This window comes from Triplophysa dalaica, chromosome 1 (assembly GCF_015846415.1).
Source record: "Triplophysa dalaica isolate WHDGS20190420 chromosome 1, ASM1584641v1, whole genome shotgun sequence".
Taxonomy (NCBI): domain Eukaryota; kingdom Metazoa; phylum Chordata; class Actinopteri; order Cypriniformes; family Nemacheilidae; genus Triplophysa; species Triplophysa dalaica.
The window spans coordinates 28,282,567-28,307,106 of NC_079542.1; positions in this window are offsets into that span (position 1 = coordinate 28,282,567).

A 24,540-nucleotide genomic window follows, 5' to 3' on the forward strand; every position below is an offset into this window, starting at 1 on the left:
GCTGAAAACTGCTTTTTGTTACACACAGCATGAGAGGAGCATGAAATGATATGTTTTGCAAGAAGAAACAGTTGATTAGTCAAAAGCTTGTTTTGTGCACATTCAACTCACAGGATCATGCTTCTTATGCTGAAAACTGCTTTTTGTTACAAAGAGCATGAGAGGAGCATGAAATGATATCTTTTGTAAGAAACAATAGTGTATTAGTCAAAAGCTTGTTTTGTGCACATTCAACACACAGGATCATGCTTCTTATGCTGAAAACTGCTTTTTGTTACACACAGCATGAGACGAGCATGAAATGATATGTTTTGCAAGAAGAAACAGTTGATTAGTCAAAAGCTTGTTCTGTGCACATTCAATTCACAGGATCATGCTTCTTATGCTGAAAACTGCTTTTTGTTACACACAGCATGAGAGGAGCATGAAAAGATATCTTTTGCAAGAAAAAACAGATTATTAGTCAAAAGCTTGTTTTGTGCACATTCAACACACATGATCATGCTTCTTATACTGAATACAGTTTATTAGCGAAAAGCTTGTTCTGTGCACATTCAACACACAGGATCATGCTTTCTTATACTGAAAACTGCTTTTTGTAACACAGAGCATGAGAGGAGCATGAAAAGATATCTTTTGCAAGAAAAAACAGATTATTAGTCAAAAGCTTGTATTTTGCACATTCAACTCACAGGATCATGCTTCTTATACTGAAAACTGCTTTTTGTTACACAGAGCATGAGAGGAGCATGAAATGATATCTTTTGCAAGAAGAAACATTTTATTAGTCAAAAGCTTGTTCTGTGCACATTCAATTCACAGGATAATGCTTCTTATACTGAAAACAGTTTATTAGTCAAAAGCTTGTTCTGTGCACATTCAACACACAGGATCATGCTTCTTATACTGAAAACTGCTTTTTGTAACACAGAGCATGAGAGGAGCATGAAAAGATATCTTTTGCAAGAAAAAACAGATTATTAGTCAAAAGATTGTATTTTGCACATTCAACTCACAGGATCATGCTTCTTATACTGAAAACTGCTTTTTGTTACACAGAGCATGAGAGGATCATGAAATGATATCTTTTGCAAGAAGAAACAGTTTATTAGTCAAAAGCTTGTTCTGTGCACATTCAACTCACAGGATCATGCTTCTTATGCTGAAAACTGCTTTTTGTTACACATAGCATGAGAGGAGCATGAAAAGATATCTTTTGCAAGAAACATCAGTGTATTAGTCAAAAGCTTGTTTTGTGCACATTCAACACACAGGATCATGCTTCTTATACTGAAAACTGCTTTTTGTAACACAGAGCATGAGAGGAGCATGAAAAGATATCTTTTGCAAGAAAAAACAGATTATTAGTCAAAAGCTTGTATTTTGCACATTCAACTCACAGGATCATGCTTCTTATACTGAAAACTGCTTTTTGTTACAAAGAGCATGAGAGGAGCATGAAATGATATCTTTTGCAAGAAGAAACAGTTTATTAGTCGAAAGCTTGTTCTGTGCACATTCAATTCACAGGATAATGCTTCTTATACTGAAAACAGTTTATTAGTCAAAAGCTTGTTCTGTGCACATTCAACTCACAGGATCATGCTTCATATGCTGAAAACTGCTTTTTGTTACACAGAGCATGAGAGGAGCATGAAAAGATATCTTTTGCAAGAAACAACAGTGTATTAGTCAAAAGCTTGTTTTGTGCACATTCAACACACAGGGTCATGCTTCTTATACTGAAAACTGCTTTTTGTAACACAGAGCATGGGAGGAGCATGAAATGATATCTTTTGCAAGAAGAAACATTTTATTAGTCAAAAGCTTGTTCTGTGCACATTCAATTCACAGGATAATGCTTCTTATACTGAAAACAGTTTATTAGTCAAAAGCTTGTTCTGTGCACATTCAACACACAGGATCATGCTTCTTATACTGAAAACTGCTTTTTGTAACACAGAGCATGAGAGGAGCATGAAAAGATATCTTTTGCAAGAAAAAACAGATTATTAGTCAAAAGATTGTATTTTGCACATTCAACTCACAGGATCATGCTTCTTATACTGAAAACTGCTTTTTGTTACACAGAGCATGAGAGGATCATGAAATGATATCTTTTGCAAGAAGAAACAGTTTATTAGTCAAAAGCTTGTTCTGTGCACATTAAATTCACAGGATAATGCTTCTTATACTGAAAACAGTTAATTAGTCAAAAGCTTGTTCTGTGCACATTCAACACACAGGATCATGCTTCTTATACTGAAAACTGCTTTTTGTAACACAGAGCATGAGAGGAGCATGAAAAGATATCTTTTGCAAGAAAAAACAGATTATTAGTCAAAAGATTGTATTTTGCACATTCAACTCACAGGATAATGCTTCTTATACTGAAAACTGCTTTTTGTTACACATAGCATGAGAGGAGCATGAAAAGATATCTTTTGCAAGAAACATCAGTGTATTAGTCAAAAGCTTGTTTTGTGCACATTCAACACACAGCATCATGCTTCTTATACTGAAAACTGCTTTTTGTAACACAGAGCATGAGAGGAGCATGAAAAGATATCTTTTGCAAGAAACATCAGTGTATTAATCAAAAGCTTGTTTTGTGCACATTCAACACACAGGATCATGCTTCTTATGCTGAAAACTGCTTTTTGTTACACACAGCATGAGAGGAGCATGAAATGATATGTTTTGCAAGAAGAAACAGTTGATTAGTCAAAAGCTTGTTTTGTGCACATTCAACTCACAGGATCATGCTTCTTATGCTGAAAACTGCTTTTTGTTACAAAGAGCATGAGAGGAGCATGAAATGATATCTTTTGTAAGAAACAATAGTGTATTAGTCAAAAGCTTGTTTTGTGCACATTCAACACACAGGATCATGCTTCTTATGCTGAAAACTGCTTTTTGTTACACACAGCATGAGACGAGCATGAAATGATATGTTTTGCAAGAAGAAACAGTTGATTAGTCAAAAGCTTGTTCTGTGCACATTCAATTCACAGGATCATGCTTCTTATGCTGAAAACTGCTTTTTGTTACACACAGCATGAGAGGAGCATGAAAAGATATCTTTTGCAAGAAAAAACAGATTATTAGTCAAAAGCTTGTTTTGTGCACATTCAACACACAGCATCATGCTTCTTATACTGAAAACTGCTTTTTGTAACACAGAGCATGAGAGGAGCATGAAAAGATATCTTTTGCAAGAAACATCAGTGTATTAGTCAAAAGCTTGTTTTGTGCACATTCAACACACAGGATCATGCTTCTTATGCTGAAAACTGCTTTTTGTTACACACAGCATGAGAGGAGCATGAAATGATATGTTTTGCAAGAAGAAACAGTTGATTAGTCAAAAGCTTGTTTTGTGCACATTCAACTCACAGGATCATGCTTCTTATGCTGAAAACTGCTTTTTGTTACAAAGAGCATGAGAGGAGCATGAAATGATATCTTTTGTAAGAAACAATAGTGTATTAGTCAAAAGCTTGTTTTGTGCACATTCAACACACAGGATCATGCTTCTTATGCTGAAAACTGCTTTTTGTTACACACAGCATGAGACGAGCATGAAATGATATGTTTTGCAAGAAGAAACAGTTGATTAGTCAAAAGCTTGTTCTGTGCACATTCAATTCACAGGATCATGCTTCTTATGCTGAAAACTGCTTTTTGTTACACACAGCATGAGAGGAGCATGAAAAGATATCTTTTGCAAGAAAAAACAGATTATTAGTCAAAAGCTTGTTTTGTGCACATTCAACACACATGATCATGCTTCTTATACTGAATACAGTTTATTAGCGAAAAGCTTGTTCTGTGCACATTCAACACACAGGATCATGCTTTCTTATACTGAAAACTGCTTTTTGTAACACAGAGCATGAGAGGAGCATGAAAAGATATCTTTTGCAAGAAAAAACAGATTATTAGTCAAAAGCTTGTATTTTGCACATTCAACTCACAGGATCATGCTTCTTATACTGAAAACTGCTTTTTGTTACACAGAGCATGAGAGGAGCATGAAATGATATCTTTTGCAAGAAGAAACATTTTATTAGTCAAAAGCTTGTTCTGTGCACATTCAATTCACAGGATAATGCTTCTTATACTGAAAACAGTTTATTAGTCAAAAGCTTGTTCTGTGCACATTCAACTCACAGGATCATGCTTCATATGCTGAAAACTGCTTTTTGTTACACAGAGCATGAGAGGAGCATGAAAAGATATCTTTTGCAAGAAACATCAGTGTATTAGTCAAAAGCTTGTTTTGTGCACATTCAACTCACAGGATCATGCTTCTTATGCTGAAAACTGCTTTTTGTTACAAAGAGCATGAGAGGAGCATGAAATGATATGTTTTGCAAGAAGAAACAGTTGATTAGTCAAAAGCTTGTTCTGTGCACATTCAACTCACAGGATCATGCTTCTTATGCTGAAACTGCTTTTTGTTACACAGAGCATGAGAGGAGCATGAAAAGATATCTTTTGCAAGAAACATCAGTGTATTAGTCAAAAGCTTGTTTTGTGCACATTCAACACACAGGATCATGCTTCTTATGCTGAAAACTGCTTTTTGTTACACACAGCATGAGAGGAGCATGAAATGATATGTTTTGCAAGAAGAAACAGTTGATTAGTCAAAAGCTTGTTTTGTGCACATTCAACTCACAGGATCATGCTTCTTATGCTGAAAACTGCTTTTTGTTACAAAGAGCATGAGAGGAGCATGAAATGATATCTTTTGTAAGAAACAATAGTGTATTAGTCAAAAGCTTGTTTTGTGCACATTCAACACACAGGATCATGCTTCTTATGCTGAAAACTGCTTTTTGTTACACACAGCATGAGACGAGCATGAAATGATATGTTTTGCAAGAAGAAACAGTTGATTAGTCAAAAGCTTGTTCTGTGCACATTCAATTCACAGGATCATGCTTCTTATGCTGAAAACTGCTTTTTGTTACACACAGCATGAGAGGAGCATGAAAAGATATCTTTTGCAAGAAAAAACAGATTATTAGTCAAAAGCTTGTTTTGTGCACATTCAACACACATGATCATGCTTCTTATACTGAATACAGTTTATTAGCGAAAAGCTTGTTCTGTGCACATTCAACACACAGGATCATGCTTTCTTATACTGAAAACTGCTTTTTGTAACACAGAGCATGAGAGGAGCATGAAAAGATATCTTTTGCAAGAAAAAACAGATTATTAAGTCAAAAGCTTGTATTTTGCACATTCAACTCACAGGATCATGCTTCTTATACTGAAAACTGCTTTTTGTTACACAGAGCATGAGAGGAGCATGAAATGATATCTTTTGCAAGAAGAAACATTTTATTAGTCAAAAGCTTGTTCTGTGCACATTCAATTCACAGGATAATGCTTCTTATACTGAAAACAGTTTATTAGTCAAAAGCTTGTTCTGTGCACATTCAACACACAGGATCATGCTTCTTATACTGAAAACTGCTTTTTGTAACACAGAGCATGAGAGGAGCATGAAAAGATATCTTTTGCAAGAAAAAACAGATTATTAGTCAAAAGATTGTATTTTGCACATTCAACTCACAGGATCATGCTTCTTATACTGAAAACTGCTTTTTGTTACACAGAGCATGAGAGGATCATGAAATGATATCTTTTGCAAGAAGAAACAGTTTATTAGTCAAAAGCTTGTTCTGTGCACATTCAACTCACAGGATCATGCTTCTTATGCTGAAAACTGCTTTTTGTTACACATAGCATGAGAGGAGCATGAAAAGATATCTTTTGCAAGAAACATCAGTGTATTAGTCAAAAGCTTGTTTTGTGCACATTCAACACACAGGATCATGCTTCTTATACTGAAAACTGCTTTTTGTTACACAGAGCATGAGAGGAGCATGAAAAGATATCTTTTGCAAGAAAAAACAGTGTATTAGTCAAAAGCTTGTTTTGTGCACATTCAACACACAGGATCATGCTTTCTTATACTGAAAACTGCTTTTTGTAACACAGAGCATGAGAGGAGCATGAAAAGATATCTTTTGCAAGAAAAAACAGATTATTAGTCAAAAGCTTGTATTTTGCACATTCAACTCACAGGATCATGCTTCTTATACTGAAAACTGCTTTTTGTTACAAAGAGCATGAGAGGAGCATGAAATGATATCTTTTGCAAGAAGAAACAGTTTATTAGTCGAAAGCTTGTTCTGTGCACATTCAATTCACAGGATAATGCTTCTTATACTGAAAACAGTTTATTAGTCAAAAGCTTGTTCTGTGCACATTCAACTCACAGGATCATGCTTCATATGCTGAAAACTGCTTTTTGTTACACAGAGCATGAGAGGAGCATGAAAAGATATCTTTTGCAAGAAACAACAGTGTATTAGTCAAAAGCTTGTTTTGTGCACATTCAACACACAGGGTCATGCTTCTTATACTGAAAACTGCTTTTTGTAACACAGAGCATGGGAGGAGCATGAAATGATATCTTTTGCAAGAAGAAACATTTTATTAGTCAAAAGCTTGTTCTGTGCACATTCAATTCACAGGATAATGCTTCTTATACTGAAAACAGTTTATTAGTCAAAAGCTTGTTCTGTGCACATTCAACACACAGGATCATGCTTCTTATACTGAAAACTGCTTTTTGTAACACAGAGCATGAGAGGAGCATGAAAAGATATCTTTTGCAAGAAAAAACAGATTATTAGTCAAAAGATTGTATTTTGCACATTCAACTCACAGGATCATGCTTCTTATACTGAAAACTGCTTTTTGTTACACAGAGCATGAGAGGATCATGAAATGATATCTTTTGCAAGAAGAAACAGTTTATTAGTCAAAAGCTTGTTCTGTGCACATTAAATTCACAGGATAATGCTTCTTATACTGAAAACAGTTAATTAGTCAAAAGCTTGTTCTGTGCACATTCAACACACAGGATCATGCTTCTTATACTGAAAACTGCTTTTTTTAACACAGAGCATGAGAGGAGCATGAAAAGATATCTTTTGCAAGAAAAAACAGATTATTAGTCAAAAGATTGTATTTTGCACATTCAACTCACAGGATAATGCTTCTTATACTGAAAACTGCTTTTTGTTACACATAGCATGAGAGGAGCATGAAAAGATATCTTTTGCAAGAAACATCAGTGTATTAGTCAAAAGCTTGTTTTGTGCACATTCAACACACAGCATCATGCTTCTTATACTGAAAACTGCTTTTTGTAACACAGAGCATGAGAGGAGCATGAAAAGATATCTTTTGCAAGAAACATCAGTGTATTAATCAAAAGCTTGTTTTGTGCACATTCAACACACAGGATCATGCTTCTTATGCTGAAAACTGCTTTTTGTTACACACAGCATGAGAGGAGCATGAAATGATATGTTTTGCAAGAAGAAACAGTTGATTAGTCAAAAGCTTGTTTTGTGCACATTCAACTCACAGGATCATGCTTCTTATGCTGAAAACTGCTTTTTGTTACAAAGAGCATGAGAGGAGCATGAAATGATATCTTTTGTAAGAAACAATAGTGTATTAGTCAAAAGCTTGTTTTGTGCACATTCAACACACAGGATCATGCTTCTTATGCTGAAAACTGCTTTTTGTTACACACAGCATGAGACGAGCATGAAATGATATGTTTTGCAAGAAGAAACAGTTGATTAGTCAAAAGCTTGTTCTGTGCACATTCAATTCACAGGATCATGCTTCTTATGCTGAAAACTGCTTTTTGTTACACACAGCATGAGAGGAGCATGAAAAGATATCTTTTGCAAGAAAAAACAGATTATTAGTCAAAAGCTTGTTTTGTGCACATTCAACACACAGCATCATGCTTCTTATACTGAAAACTGCTTTTTGTAACACAGAGCATGAGAGGAGCATGAAAAGATATCTTTTGCAAGAAACATCAGTGTATTAGTCAAAAGCTTGTTTTGTGCACATTCAACACACAGGATCATGCTTCTTATGCTGAAAACTGCTTTTTGTTACACACAGCATGAGAGGAGCATGAAATGATATGTTTTGCAAGAAGAAACAGTTGATTAGTCAAAAGCTTGTTTTGTGCACATTCAACTCACAGGATCATGCTTCTTATGCTGAAAACTGCTTTTTGTTACAAAGAGCATGAGAGGAGCATGAAATGATATCTTTTGTAAGAAACAATAGTGTATTAGTCAAAAGCTTGTTTTGTGCACATTCAACACACAGGATCATGCTTCTTATGCTGAAAACTGCTTTTTGTTACACACAGCATGAGACGAGCATGAAATGATATGTTTTGCAAGAAGAAACAGTTGATTAGTCAAAAGCTTGTTCTGTGCACATTCAATTCACAGGATCATGCTTCTTATGCTGAAAACTGCTTTTTGTTACACACAGCATGAGAGGAGCATGAAAAGATATCTTTTGCAAGAAAAAACAGATTATTAGTCAAAAGCTTGTTTTGTGCACATTCAACACACATGATCATGCTTCTTATACTGAATACAGTTTATTAGCGAAAAGCTTGTTCTGTGCACATTCAACACACAGGATCATGCTTTCTTATACTGAAAACTGCTTTTTGTAACACAGAGCATGAGAGGAGCATGAAAAGATATCTTTTGCAAGAAAAAACAGATTATTAGTCAAAAGCTTGTATTTTGCACATTCAACTCACAGGATCATGCTTCTTATACTGAAAACTGCTTTTTGTTACACAGAGCATGAGAGGAGCATGAAATGATATCTTTTGCAAGAAGAAACATTTTATTAGTCAAAAGCTTGTTCTGTGCACATTCAATTCACAGGATAATGCTTCTTATACTGAAAACAGTTTATTAGTCAAAAGCTTGTTCTGTGCACATTCAACACACAGGATCATGCTTCTTATACTGAAAACTGCTTTTTGTAACACAGAGCATGAGAGGAGCATGAAAAGATATCTTTTGCAAGAAAAAACAGATTATTAGTCAAAAGATTGTATTTTGCACATTCAACTCACAGGATCATGCTTCTTATGCTGAAAACTGCTTTTTGTTACACATAGCATGAGAGGAGCATGAAAAGATATCTTTTGCAAGAAACATCAGTGTATTAGTCAAAAGCTTGTTTTGTGCACATTCAACTCACAGGATCATGCTTCATATGCTGAAAACTGCTTTTTGTTACACATAGCATGAGAGGAGCATGAAAAGATATCTTTTGCAAGAAACATCAGTGTATTAGTCAAAAGCTTGTTTTGTGCACATTCAACTCACAGGATCATGCTTCTTATGCTGAAAACTGCTTTTTGTTACAAAGAGCATGAGAGGAGCATGAAATGATATGTTTTGCAAGAAGAAACAGTTGATTAGTCAAAAGCTTGTTCTGTGCACATTCAACTCACAGGATCATGCTTCTTATGCTGAAACTGCTTTTTGTTACACAGAGCATGAGAGGAGCATGAAAAGATATCTTTTGCAAGAAACATCAGTGTATTAGTCAAAAGCTTGTTTTGTGCACATTCAACACACAGGATCATGCTTCTTATGCTGAAAACTGCTTTTTGTTACACACAGCATGAGAGGAGCATGAAATGATATGTTTTGCAAGAAGAAACAGTTGATTAGTCAAAAGCTTGTTTTGTGCAAATTCAACTCACAGGATCATGCTTCTTATGCTGAAAACTGCTTTTTGTTACAAAGAGCATGAGAGGAGCATGAAATGATATCTTTTGTAAGAAACAATAGTGTATTAGTCAAAAGCTTGTTTTGTGCACATTCAACACACAGGATCATGCTTCTTATACTGAAAACTGATCTTTGTTACACAGAGCATGAGAGGATCATGAAATGATATCTTTTGCAAGAAGAAACAGTTTATTAGTCAAAAGCTTGTTCTGTGCACATTCAACTCACAGGATCATGCTTCTTATGCTGAAAACTGCTTTTTGTTACACAGAGCATGAGAGGAGCATGAAATGATATCTTCTGTAAGAAACAATAGTGTATTAGTCAAAAGCTTGTTTTGTGCACATTCAACACACAGGATCATGCTTCTTATGCTGAAAACTGCTTTTTGTTACACACAGCATGAGACGAGCATGAAATGATATGTTTTGCAAGAAGAAACAGTTGATTAGTCAAAAGCTTGTTCTGTGCACATTCAATTCACAGGATCATGCTTCTTATGCTGAAAACTGCTTTTTGTTACACACAGCATGAGAGGAGCATGAAAAGATATCTTTTGCAAGAAGAAACAGTTGATTAGTCAAAAGCTTGTTCTGTGCACATTCAATTCACAGGATCATGCTTCTTATGCTGAAAACTGCTTTTTGTTACACACAGCATGAGAGGAGCATGAAAAGATATCTTTTGCAAGAAAAAACAGATTATTAGTCAAAAGCTTGTTTTGTGCACATTCAACACACATGATCATGCTTCTTATACTGAATACAGTTTATTAGCGAAAAGCTTGTTCTGTGCACATTCAACACACAGGATCATGCTTTCTTATACTGAAAACTGCTTTTTGTAACACAGAGCATGAGAGGAGCATGAAAAGATATCTTTTGCAAGAAAAAACAGATTATTAGTCAAAAGCTTCTATTTTGCACATTCAACTCACAGGATCATGCTTCTTATACTGAAAACTGCTTTTTGTTACACAGAGCATGAGAGGAGCATGAAATGATATCTTTTGCAAGAAGAAACATTTTATTAGTCAAAAGCTTGTTCTGTGCACATTCAATTCACAGGATAATGCTTCTTATACTGAAAACAGTTTATTAGTCAAAAGCTTGTTCTGTGCACATTCAACACACAGGATCATGCTTCTTATACTGAAAACTGCTTTTTGTAAAACAGAGCATGAGAGGAGCATGAAAAGATATCTTTTGCAAGAAAAAACAGATTATTAGTCAAAAGATTGTATTTTGCACATTCAACTCACAGGATCATGCTTCTTATACTGAAAACTGCTTTTTGTTACACAGAGCATGAGAGGAGCATGAAATGATATCTTTTTGCAAGAAGAAACAGATTATTAGTCAAAAGATTGTATTTTGCACATTCAACTCACAGGATCATGCTTCATATGCTGAAAACTGCTTTTTGTTACACAGAGCATGAGAGGAGCATGAAATGATATCTTCTGTAAGAAACAATAGTGTATTAGTCAAAAGCTTGTTTTGTGCACATTCAACACACAGGATCATGCTTCTTATGCTGAAAACTGCTTTTTGTTACACACAGCATGAGACGAGCATGAAATGATATGTTTTGCAAGAAGAAACAGTTGATTAGTCAAAAGCTTGTTCTGTGCACATTCAATTCACAGGATCATGCTTCTTATGCTGAAAACTGCTTTTTGTTACACACAGCATGAGAGGAGCATGAAAAGATATCTTTTGCAAGAAGAAACAGTTGATTAGTCAAAAGCTTGTTCTGTGCACATTCAATTCACAGGATCATGCTTCTTATGCTGAAAACTGCTTTTTGTTACACACAGCATGAGAGGAGCATGAAAAGATATCTTTTGCAAGAAAAAACAGATTATTAGTCAAAAGCTTGTTTTGTGCACATTCAACACACATGATCATGCTTCTTATACTGAATACAGTTTATTAGCGAAAAGCTTGTTCTGTGCACATTCAACACACAGGATCATGCTTTCTTATACTGAAAACTGCTTTTTGTAACACAGAGCATGAGAGGAGCATGAAAAGATATCTTTTGCAAGAAAAAACAGATTATTAGTCAAAAGCTTGTATTTTGCACATTCAACTCACAGGATCATGCTTCTTATACTGAAAACTGCTTTTTGTTACACAGAGCATGAGAGGAGCATGAAATGATATCTTTTGCAAGAAGAAACATTTTATTAGTCAAAAGCTTGTTCTGTGCACATTCAATTCACAGGATAATGCTTCTTATACTGAAAACAGTTTATTAGTCAAAAGCTTGTTCTGTGCACATTCAACACACAGGATCATGCTTCTTATACTGAAAACTGCTTTTTGTAAAACAGAGCATGAGAGGAGCATGAAAAGATATCTTTTGCAAGAAAAAACAGATTATTAGTCAAAAGATTTTATTTTGCACATTCAACTCACAGGATCATGCTTCTTATACTGAAAACTGCTTTTTGTTACACAGAGCATGAGAGGAGCATGAAATGATATCTTTTTGCAAGAAGAAACAGATTATTAGTCAAAAGATTGTATTTTGCACATTCAACTCACAGGATCATGCTTCTTATACTGAAAACTGATCTTTGTTACACAGAGCATGAGAGGATCATGAAATGATATCTTTTGCAAGAAGAAACAGTTTATTAGTCAAAAGCTTGTTCTGTGCACATTCAACTCACAGGATCATGCTTCTTATGCTGAAAACTGCTTTTTGTTACACATAGCATGAGAGGAGCATGAAAAGATATCTTTTGCAAGAAACATCAGTGTATTAGTCAAAAGCTTGTTTTGTGCACATTCAACACACAGGATCATGCTTCTTATACTGAAAACTGCTTTTTGTTACACAGAGCATGAGAGGAGCATGAAAAGATATCTTTTGCAAGAAAAAACAGTGTATTAGTCAAAAGCTTGTTTTGTGCACATTCAACACACAGGATCATGCTTTCTTATACTGAAAACTGCTTTTTGTAACACAGAGCATGAGAGGAGCATGAAAAGATATCTTTTGCAAGAAAAAACAGATTATTAGTCAAAAGCTTGTATTTTGCACATTCAACTCACAGGATCATGCTTCTTATACTGAAAACTGCTTTTTGTTACAAAGAGCATGAGAGGAGCATGAAATGATATCTTTTGCAAGAAGAAACAGTTTATTAGTCGAAAGCTTGTTCTGTGCACATTCAATTCACAGGATAATGCTTCTTATACTGAAAACAGTTTATTAGTCAAAAGCTTGTTCTGTGCACATTCAACTCACAGGATCATGCTTCATATGCTGAAAACTGCTTTTTGTTACACAGAGCATGAGAGGAGCATGAAAAGATATCTTTTGCAAGAAACAACAGTGTATTAGTCAAAAGCTTGTTTTGTGCACATTCAACACACAGGGTCATGCTTCTTATACTGAAAACTGCTTTTTGTAACACAGAGCATGAGAGGAGCATGAAAAGATATGTTTTGCAAGAAGAAACAGTTGATTAGTCAAAAGCTTGTTCTGTGCACATTCAACTCACAGGATCATGCTTCTTATGCTGAAACTGCTTTTTGTTACACAGAGCATGAGAGGAGCATGAAATGATATCTTCTGTAAGAAACAATAGTGTATTAGTCAAAAGCTTGTTTTGTGCACATTCAACACACAGGATCATGCTTCTTATGCTGAAAACTGCTTTTTGTTACACACAGCATGAGACGAGCATGAAATGATATGTTTTGCAAGAAGAAACAGTTGATTAGTCAAAAGCTTGTTCTGTGCACATTCAATTCACAGGATCATGCTTCTTATGCTGAAAACTGCTTTTTGTTACACACAGCATGAGAGGAGCATGAAAAGATATCTTTTGCAAGAAAAAACAGATTATTAGTCAAAAGCTTGTTTTGTGCACATTCAACACACATGATCATGCTTCTTATACTGAATACAGTTTATTAGCGAAAAGCTTGTTCTGTGCACATTCAACACACAGGATCATGCTTTCTTATACTGAAAACTGCTTTTTGTAACACAGAGCATGAGAGGAGCATGAAAAGATATCTTTTGCAAGAAAAAACAGATTATTAGTCAAAAGCTTGTATTTTGCACATTCAACTCACAGGATCATGCTTCTTATACTGAAAACTGCTTTTTGTTACACAGAGCATGAGAGGAGCATGAAATGATATCTTTTGCAAGAAGAAACATTTTATTAGTCAAAAGCTTGTTCTGTGCACATTCAATTCACAGGATAATGCTTCTTATACTGAAAACAGTTTATTAGTCAAAAGCTTGTTCTGTGCACATTCAACACACAGGATCATGCTTCTTATACTGAAAACTGCTTTTTGTAACACATAGCATGAGAGGAGCATGAAAAGATATCTTTTGCAAGAAAAAACAGATTATTAGTCAAAAGATTGTATTGTGCACATTCAACTCACAGGACCATGCTTCTTATACTGAAAACTGCTTTTTGTTACACAGAGCATGAGAGGATCATGAAATGATATCTTTTGCAAGAAGAAACAGTTTATTAGTCAAAAGCTTGTTCTGTGCACATTAAATTCACAGGATAATGCTTCTTATACTGAAAACAGTTAATTAGTCAAAAGCTTGTTCTGTGCACATTCAACACACAGGATCATGCTTCTTATACTGAAAACTGCTTTTTGTAACACAGAGCATGAGAGGAGCATGAAAAGATATCTTTTGCAAGAAACACAGTTTATTAGTCAAAAGCTTGTTTTGTGCACATTCAACACACAGGACCATGCTTCTTATACTGAAAACTGCTTTTTGTAACACAGAGCATGAGAGGAGCATGAAAAGATATCTTTTGCAAGAAAAAACAGTTTATTAGTCAAAAGCTTGTTTTGTGCACATTCAACACACAGGATCATGCTTCTTATACTGAAAACTGCTTTTTGTAACACAGAGCATGAGAGGAGCATGAAAAGATATCTTTTGCAAGAAAAAACAGATTATTAGTCAAAAGATTGTATTTTGCACATTCAACTCACAGGATCATGCTTCTTATACTGAAAACTGCTTTTTGTTACACAGAGCATGAGAGGATCATGAAATGATATCTTTTGCAAGAAGAAACAGTTTATTAGTCAAAAGCTTGTTCTGTGCACATTCAATTCACAGGATAATGCTTCTTATACTGAAAACAGTTTATTAGTCAAAAGCTTGTTCTGTGCACATTCAACTCACAGGATCATGCTTCTTATGCTGAAAACTGCTTTTTGTGACACATAGCATGAGAGGAGCATGAAAAGATATCTTTTGCAAGAAACATCAGTGTATTAGTCAAAAGCTTGTTTTGTGCACATTCAACACACAGGATCATGCTTCTTATACTGAAAACTGCTTTTTGTAACACAGAGCATGAGAGGAGCATGAAATGATATGTTTTGCAAGAAGAAACAGTTGATTAGTCAAAAGCTTGTTCTGTGCACATTCAACTCACAGGATCATGCTTCTTATGCTGAAACTGCTTTTTGTTACACAGAGCATGAGAGGAGCATGAAAAGATATCTTTTGCAAGAAACATCAGTGTATTAGTCAAAAGCTTGTTTTGTGCACATTCAACACACAGGATCATGCTTCTTATGCTGAAAACTGCTTTTTGTTACACACAGCATGAGAGGAGCATGAAATGATATGTTTTGCAAGAAGAAACAGTTGATTAGTCAAAAGCTTGTTTTGTGCACCTTCAACTCACAGGATCATGCTTCTTATGCTGAAAACTGCTTTTTGTTACAAAGAGCATGAGAGGAGCATGAAATGATATCTTTTGTAAGAAACAGTTGATTAGTCAAAAGCTTGTTTTGTGCACATTCAATTCACAGGATCATGCTTCTTATGCTGAAAACTGCTTTTTGTTACACACAGCATGAGAGGAGCATGAAAAGATATCTTTTGCAAGAAAAAACAGATTATTAGTCAAAAGCTTGTTTTGTGCACATTCAACACATGATCATGCTTCTTATACTGAATACAGTTTATTAGCGAAAAGCTTGTTCTGTGCACATTCAACACACAGGATCATGCTTTCTTATACTGAAAACTGCTTTTTGTAACACAGAGCATGAGAGGAGCATGAAAAGATATCTTTTGCAAGAAAAAACAGATTATTAGTCAAAAGCTTGTATTTTGCACATTCAACTCACAGGATCATGCTTCTTATACTGAAAACTGCTTTTTGTTACACAGAGCATGAGAGGAGCATGAAATGATATCTTTTGCAAGAAGAAACATTTTATTAGTCAAAAGCTTGTTCTGTGCACATTCAATTCACAGGATAAGTTTTCTTATACTGAAAACAGTTTATTAGTCAAAAGCTTGTTCTGTGCACATTCAACACACAGGATCATGCTTCTTATACTGAAAACTGCTTTTTGTAACACAGAGCATGAGAGGAGCATGAAAAGATATCTTTTGCAAGAAAAAACAGATTATTAGTCAAAAGATTGTATTTTGCACATTCAACTCACAGGATCATGCTTCTTATACTGAAAACTGCTTTTTGTTACACAGAGCATGAGAGGAGCATGAAATGATATGTTTTGCAAGAAGAAACAGTTGATTAGTCAAAAGCTTGTTTTGTGCACATTCAACTCACAGGATCATGCTTCTTATGCTGAAAACTGCTTTTTGTTACAAAGAGCATGAGAGGAGCATGAAATGATATCTTTTGTAAGAAACAATAGTGTATTAGTCAAAAGCTTGTTTTGTGCACATTCAACACACAGGATCATGCTTCTTATGCTGAAAACTGCTTTTTGTTACACACAGCATGAGACGAGCATGAAATGATATGTTTTGCAAGAAGAAACAGTTGATTAGTCAAAAGCTTGTTCTGTGCACATTCAATTCACAGGATCATGCTTCTTATGCTGAAAACTGCTTTTTGTTACACACAGCATGAGAGGAGCATGAAAAGATATATTTTGCAAGAAAAAACAGATTATTAGTCAAAAGCTTGTTTTGTGCACATTCAACACACATGATCATGCTTCTTATACTGAATACAGTTTATTAGCGAAAAGCTTGTTCTGTGCACATTCAACACACAGGATCATGCTTTCTTATACTGAAAACTGCTTTTTGTAACACAGAGCATGAGAGGAGCATGAAAAGATATCTTTTGCAAGAAAAAACAGATTATTAGTCAAAAGCTTGTATTTTGCACATTCAACTCACAGGATCATGCTTCTTATACTGAAAACTGCTTTTTGTTACACAGAGCATGAGAGGAGCATGAAATGATATCTTTTGCAAGAAGAAACATTTTATTAGTCAAAAGCTTGTTCTGTGCACATTCAATTCACAGGATAATGCTTCTTATACTGAAAACAGTTTATTAGTCAAAAGCTTGTTCTGTGCACATTCAACACACAGGATCATGCTTCTTATACTGAAAACTGCTTTTTGTAACACAGAGCATGAGAGGAGCATGAAAAGATATCTTTTGCAAGAAAAAACAGATTATTAGTCAAAAGATTGTATTTTGCACATTCAACACACATGATCATGCTTCTTATACTGAATACAGTTTATTAGCGAAAAGCTTGTTCTGTGCACATTCAACACACAGGATCATGCTTTCTTATACTGAAAACTGCTTTTTGTAACACAGAGCATGAGAGGAGCATGAAAAGATATCTTTTGCAAGAAAAAACAGATTATTAGTCAAAAGCTTGTATTTTGCACATTCAACTCACAGGATCATGCTTCTTATACTGAAAACTGCTTTTTGTTACACAGAGCATGAGAGGAGCATGAAATGATATCTTTTGCAAGAAGAAACATTTTATTAGTCAAAAGCTTGTTCTGTGCACATTCAATTCACAGGATAATGCTTCTTATACTGAAAACAGTTTATTAGTCAAAAGCTTGTTCTGTGCACATTCAACACACAGGATCATGCTTCTTATACTGAAAACTGCTTTTTGTAACACAGAGCATGAGAGGAGCATGAAAAGATATCTTTTGCAAGAAAAAACAGATTATTAGTCAAAAGATTGTATTTTGCACATTCAACTCACAGGATCATGCTTCTTATACTGAAAACTGCTTTTTGTTACACAGAGCATGAGAGGAGCATGAAATGATATCTTTTTGCAAGAAGAAACAGATTATTAGTCAAAAGATTGTATTTTGCACATTCAACTCACAGGATCATGCTTCTTATACTGAAAACTGCTTTTTGTTACACAGAGCATGAGAGGATCATGAAATGATATCTTTTGCAAGAAGAAACAGTTTATTAGTCAAAAGCTTGTTCTGTGCACATTCAACTCACAGGATCATGCTTCTTATGCTGAAAACTGCTTTTTGTTACACATAGCATGAGAGGAGCATGAAAAGATATCTTTTGCAAGAAACATCAGTGTATTAGTCAAAAGCTTGTTTTGTGCACATTCAACTCACAGGATCATGCTTCATATGCTGAAAACTGCTTTTTGTTACACATAGCATGAGAGGAGCATGAAAAGATATCTTTTGCAAGAAACATCAGTGTATTAGTCAAAAGCTTGTTTTGTGCACATTCAACTCACAGGATCATGCTTCTTATGCTGAAAACTGCTTTTTGTTACAAAGAGCATGAGAGGAGCATGAAATGATATGTTTTGCAAGAAGAAACAGTTGATTAGTCAAAAGCTTGTTCTGTGCACATTCAACTCACAGGATCATGCTTCTTATGCTGAAACTGCTTTTTGTTACACAGAGCATGAGAGGAGCATGAAAAGATATCTTTTGCAAGAAACATCAGTGTATTAGTCAAAAGCTTGTTTTGTGCACATTCAACACACAGGATCATGCTTCTTATGCTGAAAACTGCTTTTTGTTACACACAGCATGAGAGGAGCATGAAATGATATGTTTTGCAAGAAGAAACAGTTGATTAGTCAAAAGCTTGTTTTGTGCACATTCAACTCACAGGATCATGCTTCTTATGCTGAAAACTGCTTTTTGTTACAAAGAGCATGAGAGGAGCATGAAATGATATCTTTTGTAAGAAACAATAGTGTATTAGTCAAAAGCTTGTTTTGTGCACATTCAACACACAGGATCATGCTTCTTATGCTGAAAACTGCTTTTTGTTACACACAGCATGAGACGAGCATGAAATGATATGTTTTGCAAGAAGAAACAGTTGATTAGTCAAAAGCTTGTTCTGTGCACATTCAATTCACAGGATCATGCTTCTTATGCTGAAAACTGCTTTTTGTTACACACAGCATGAGAGGAGCATGAAAAGATATCTTTTGCAAGAAAAAACAGATTATTAGTCAAAAGCTTGTTTTGTGCACATTCAACACACATGATCATGCTTCTTATACTGAATACAGTTTATTAGCGAAAAGCTTGTTCTGTGCACATTCAACACACAGGATCATGCTTTCTTATACTGAAAACTGCTTTTTGTAACACAGAGCATGAGAGGAGCATGAAAAGATATCTTTTGCAAGAAAAAACAGATTATTAGTCAAAAGCTTGTATTTTGCACATTCAACTCACAGGATCATGCTTCTTATACTGAAAACTGCTTTTTGTTACACAGAGCATGAGAGGAGCATGAAATGATATCTTTTGCAAGAAGAAACATTTTATTAGTCAAAAGCTTGTTCTGTGCACATTCAATTCACAGGATAATGCTTCTTATACTGAAAACAGTTTATTAGTCAAAAGCTTGTTCTGTGCACATTCAACACACAGGATCATGCTTCTTATACTGAAAACTGCTTTTTGTAACACAGAGCATGAGAGGAGCATGAAAAGATATCTTTTGCAAGAAAAAACAGATTATTAGTCAAAAGATTGTATTTTGCACATTCAACTCACAGGATCATGCTTCTTATACTGAAAACTGCTTTTTGTTACACAGAGCATGAGAGGAGCATGAAATGATATCTTTTTGCAAGAAGAAACAGATTATTAGTCAAAAGATTGTATTTTGCACATTCAACTCACAGGATCATGCTTCTTATACTGAAAACTGATCTTTGTTACACAGAGCATGAGAGGATCATGAAATGATATCTTTTGCAAGAAGAAACAGTTTATTAGTCAAAAGCTTGTTCTGTGCACATTCAACTCACAGGATCATGCTTCTTATGCTGAAAACTGCTTTTTGTTACACATAGCATGAGAGGAGCATGAAAAGATATCTTTTGCAAGAAACATCAGTGTATTAGTCAAAAGCTTGTTTTGTGCACATTCAACACACAGGATCATGCTTCTTATACTGAAAACTGCTTTTTGTTACACAGAGCATGAGAGGAGCATGAAAAGATATCTTTTGCAAGAAAAAACAGTGTATTAGTCAAAAGCTTGTTTTGTGCACATTCAACACACAGGATCATGCTTTCTTATACTGAAAACTGCTTTTTGTAACACAGAGCATGAGAGGAGCATGAAAAGATATCTTTTGCAAGAAAAAACAGATTATTAGTCAAAAGCTTGTATTTTGCACATTCAACTCACAGGATCATGCTTCTTATACTGAAAACTGCTTTTTGTTACAAAGAGCATGAGAGGAGCATGAAATGATATCTTTTGCAAGAAGAAACAGTTTATTAGTCGAAAGCTTGTTCTGTGCACATTCAATTCACAGGATAATGCTTCTTATACTGAAAACAGTTTATTAGTCAAAAGCTTGTTCTGTGCACATTCAACTCACAGGATCATGCTTCATATGCTGAAAACTGCTTTTTGTTACACAGAGCATGAGAGGAGCATGAAAAGATATCTTTTGCAAGAAACAACAGTGTATTAGTCAAAAGCTTGTTTTGTGCACATTCAACACACAGGGTCATGCTTCTTATACTGAAAACTGCTTTTTGTAACACAGAGCATGAGAGGAGCATGAAAAGATATGTTTAGCAAGAAGAAACAGTTGATTAGTCAAAAGCTTGTTCTGTGCACATTCAACTCACAGGATCATGCTTCTTATGCTGAAACTGCTTTTTGTTACACAGAGCATGAGAGGAGCATGAAATGATATCTTCTGTAAGAAACAATAGTGTATTAGTCAAAAGCTTGTTTTGTGCACATTCAACACACAGGATCATGCTTCTTATGCTGAAAACTGCTTTTTGTTACACACAGCATGAGACGAGCATGAAATGATATGTTTTGCAAGAAGAAACAGTTGATTAGTCAAAAGCTTGTTCTGTGCACATTCAATTCACAGGATCATGCTTCTTATGCTGAAAACTGCTTTTTGTTACACACAGCATGAGAGGAGCATGAAAAGATATCTTTTGCAAGAAAAAACAGATTATTAGTCAAAAGCTTGTTTTGTGCACATTCAACACACATGATCATGCTTCTTATACTGAATACAGTTTATTAGCGAAAAGCTTGTTCTGTGCACATTCAACACACAGGATCATGCTTTCTTAAACTGAAAACCGTTTTTTGTAACACAGAGCATGAGAGGAGCATGAAAAGATATCTTTTGCAAGAAAAAACAGATTATTAGTCAAAAGCTTGTATTTTGCACATTCAACTCACAGGATCATGCTTCTTATACTGAAAACTGCTTTTTGTTACACAGAGCATGAGAGGAGCATGAAATGATATCTTTTGCAAGAAGAAACATTTTTTTAGTCAAAAGCTTGTTCTGTGCACATTCAATTCACAGGATAATGCTTCTTATACTGAAAACAGTTTATTAGTCAAAAGCTTGTTCTGTGCACATTCAACACACAGGATCATGCTTCTTATACTGAAAACTGCTTTTTGTAACACAGAGCATGAGAGGAGCATGAAAAGATATCTTTTGCAAGAAAAAACAGATTATTAGTCAAAAGATTGTATTTTGCACATTCAACACACATGATCATGCTTCTTATACTGAATACAGTTTATTAGCGAAAAGCTTGTTCTGTGCACATTCAACACACAGGATCATGCTTTCTTATACTGAAAACTGCTTTTTGTAACACAGAGCATGAGAGGAGCATGAAAAGATATCTTTTGCAAGAAAAAACAGATTATTAGTCAAAAGCTTGTATTTTGCACATTCAACTCACAGGATCATGCTTCTTATACTGAAAACTGCTTTTTGTTACACAGAGCATGAGAGGAGCATGAAATGATATCTTTTGCAAGAAGAAACATTTTATTAGTCAAAAGCTTGTTCTGTGCACATTCAATTCACAGGATAATGCTTCTTATACTGAAAACAGTTTATTAGTCAAAAGCTTGTTCTGTGCACATTCAACACACAGGATCATGCTTCTTATACTGAAAACTGCTTTTTGTAACACAGAGCATGAGAGGAGCATGAAAAGATATCTTTTGCAAGAAAAAACAGATTATTAGTCAAAAGATTGTATTTTGCACATTCAACTCACAGGATCATGCTTCTTATACTGAAAACTGCTTTTTGTTACACAGAGCATGAGAGGAGCATGAAATGATATCTTTTTGCAAGAAGAAACAGATTATTAGTCAAAAGATTGTATTTTGCACATTCAACTCACAGGATCATGCTTCTTATACTGAAAACTGCTTTTTGTTACACAGAGCATGAGAGGATCATGAAATGATATCTTTTGCAAGAAGAAACAGTTTATTAGTCAAAAGCTTGTTCTGTGCACATTCAACTCACAGGATCATGCTTCTTATGCTGAAAACTGCTTTTTGTTACACATAGCATGAGAGGAGCATGAAAAGATATCTTTTGCAAGAAACATCAGTGTATTAGTCAAAAGCTTGTTTTGTGCACATTCAACTCACAGGATCATGCTTCATATGCTGAAAACTGCTTTTTGTTACACATAGCATGAGAGGAGCATGAAAAGATATCTTTTGCAAGAAACATCAGTGTATTAGTCAAAAGCTTGTTTTGTGCACATTCAACTCACAGGATCATGCTTCTTATGCTGAAAACTGCTTTTTGTTACAAAGAGCATGAGAGGAGCATGAAATGATATGTTTTGCAAGAAGAAACAGTTGATTAGTCAAAAGCTTGTTCTGTGCACATTCAACTCACAGGATCATGCTTCTTATGCTGAAACTGCTTTTTGTTACACAGAGCATGAGAGGAGCATGAAAAGATATCTTTTGCAAGAAACATCAGTGTATTAGTCAAAAGCTTGTTTTGTGCACATTCAACACACAGGATCATGCTTCTTATGCTGAAAACTGCTTTTTGTAACACAGAGCATGAGAGGAGCATGAAAAGATATCTTTTGCAAGAAAAAACAGATTATTAGTCAAAAGCTTGTATTTTGCACATTCAACTCACAGGATCATGCTTCTTATACTGAAAACTGCTTTTTGTTACAAAGAGCATGAGAGGAGCATGAAATGATATCTTTTGCAAGAAGAAACAGTTTATTAGTCGAAAGCTTGTTCTGTGCACATTCAATTCACAGGATAATGCTTCTTATACTGAAAACAGTTTATTAGTCAAAAGCTTGTTCTGTGCACATTCAACTCACAGGATCATGCTTCATATGCTGAAAACTGCTTTTTGTTACACAGAGCATGAGAGGAGCATGAAAAGATATCTTTTGCAAGAAACAACAGTGTATTAGTCAAAAGCTTGTTTTGTGCACATTCAACACACAGGGTCATGCTTCTTATACTGAAAACTGCTTTTTGTAACACAGAGCATGAGAGGAGCATGAAAAGATATGTTTAGCAAGAAGAAACAGTTGATTAGTCAAAAGCTTGTTCTGTGCACATTCAACTCACAGGATCATGCTTCTTATGCTGAAACTGCTTTTTGTTACACAGAGCATGAGAGGAGCATGAAATGATATCTTCTGTAAGAAACAATAGTGTATTAGTCAAAAGCTTGTTTTGTGCACATTCAACACACAGGATCATGCTTCTTATGCTGAAAACTGCTTTTTGTTACACACAGCATGAGACGAGCATGAAATGATATGTTTTGCAAGAAGAAACAGTTGATTAGTCAAAAGCTTGTTCTGTGCACATTCAATTCACAGGATCATGCTTCTTATGCTGAAAACTGCTTTTTGTTACACACAGCATGAGAGGAGCATGAAAAGATATCTTTTGCAAGAAAAAACAGATTATTAGTCAAAAGCTTGTTTTGTGCACATTCAACACACATGATCATGCTTCTTATACTGAATACAGTTTATTAGCGAAAAGCTTGTTCTGTGCACATTCAACACACAGGATCATGCTTTCTTAAACTGAAAACCGTTTTTTGTAACACAGAGCATGAGAGGAGCATGAAAAGATATCTTTTGCAAGAAAAAACAGATTATTAGTCAAAAGCTTGTATTTTGCACATTCAACTCACAGGATCATGCTTCTTATACTGAAAACTGCTTTTTGTTACACAGAGCATGAGAGGAGCATGAAATGATATCTTTTGCAAGAAGAAACATTTTTTTAGTCAAAAGCTTGTTCTGTGCACATTCAATTCACAGGATAATGCTTCTTATACTGAAAACAGTTTATTAGTCAAAAGCTTGTTCTGTGCACATTCAACACACAGGATCATGCTTCTTATACTGAAAACTGCTTTTTGTAACACAGAGCATGAGAGGAGCATGAAAAGATATCTTTTGCAAGAAAAAACAGATTATTAGTCAAAAGATTGTATTTTGCACATTCAACACACATGATCATGCTTCTTATACTGAATACAGTTTATTAGCGAAAAGCTTGTTCTGTGCACATTCAACACACAGGATCATGCTTTCTTATACTGAAAACTGCTTTTTGTAACACAGAGCATGAGAGGAGCATGAAAAGATATCTTTTGCAAGAAAAAACAGATTATTAGTCAAAAGCTTGTATTTTGCACATTCAACTCACAGGATCATGCTTCTTATACTGAAAACTGCTTTTTGTTACACAGAGCATGAGAGGAGCATGAAATGAT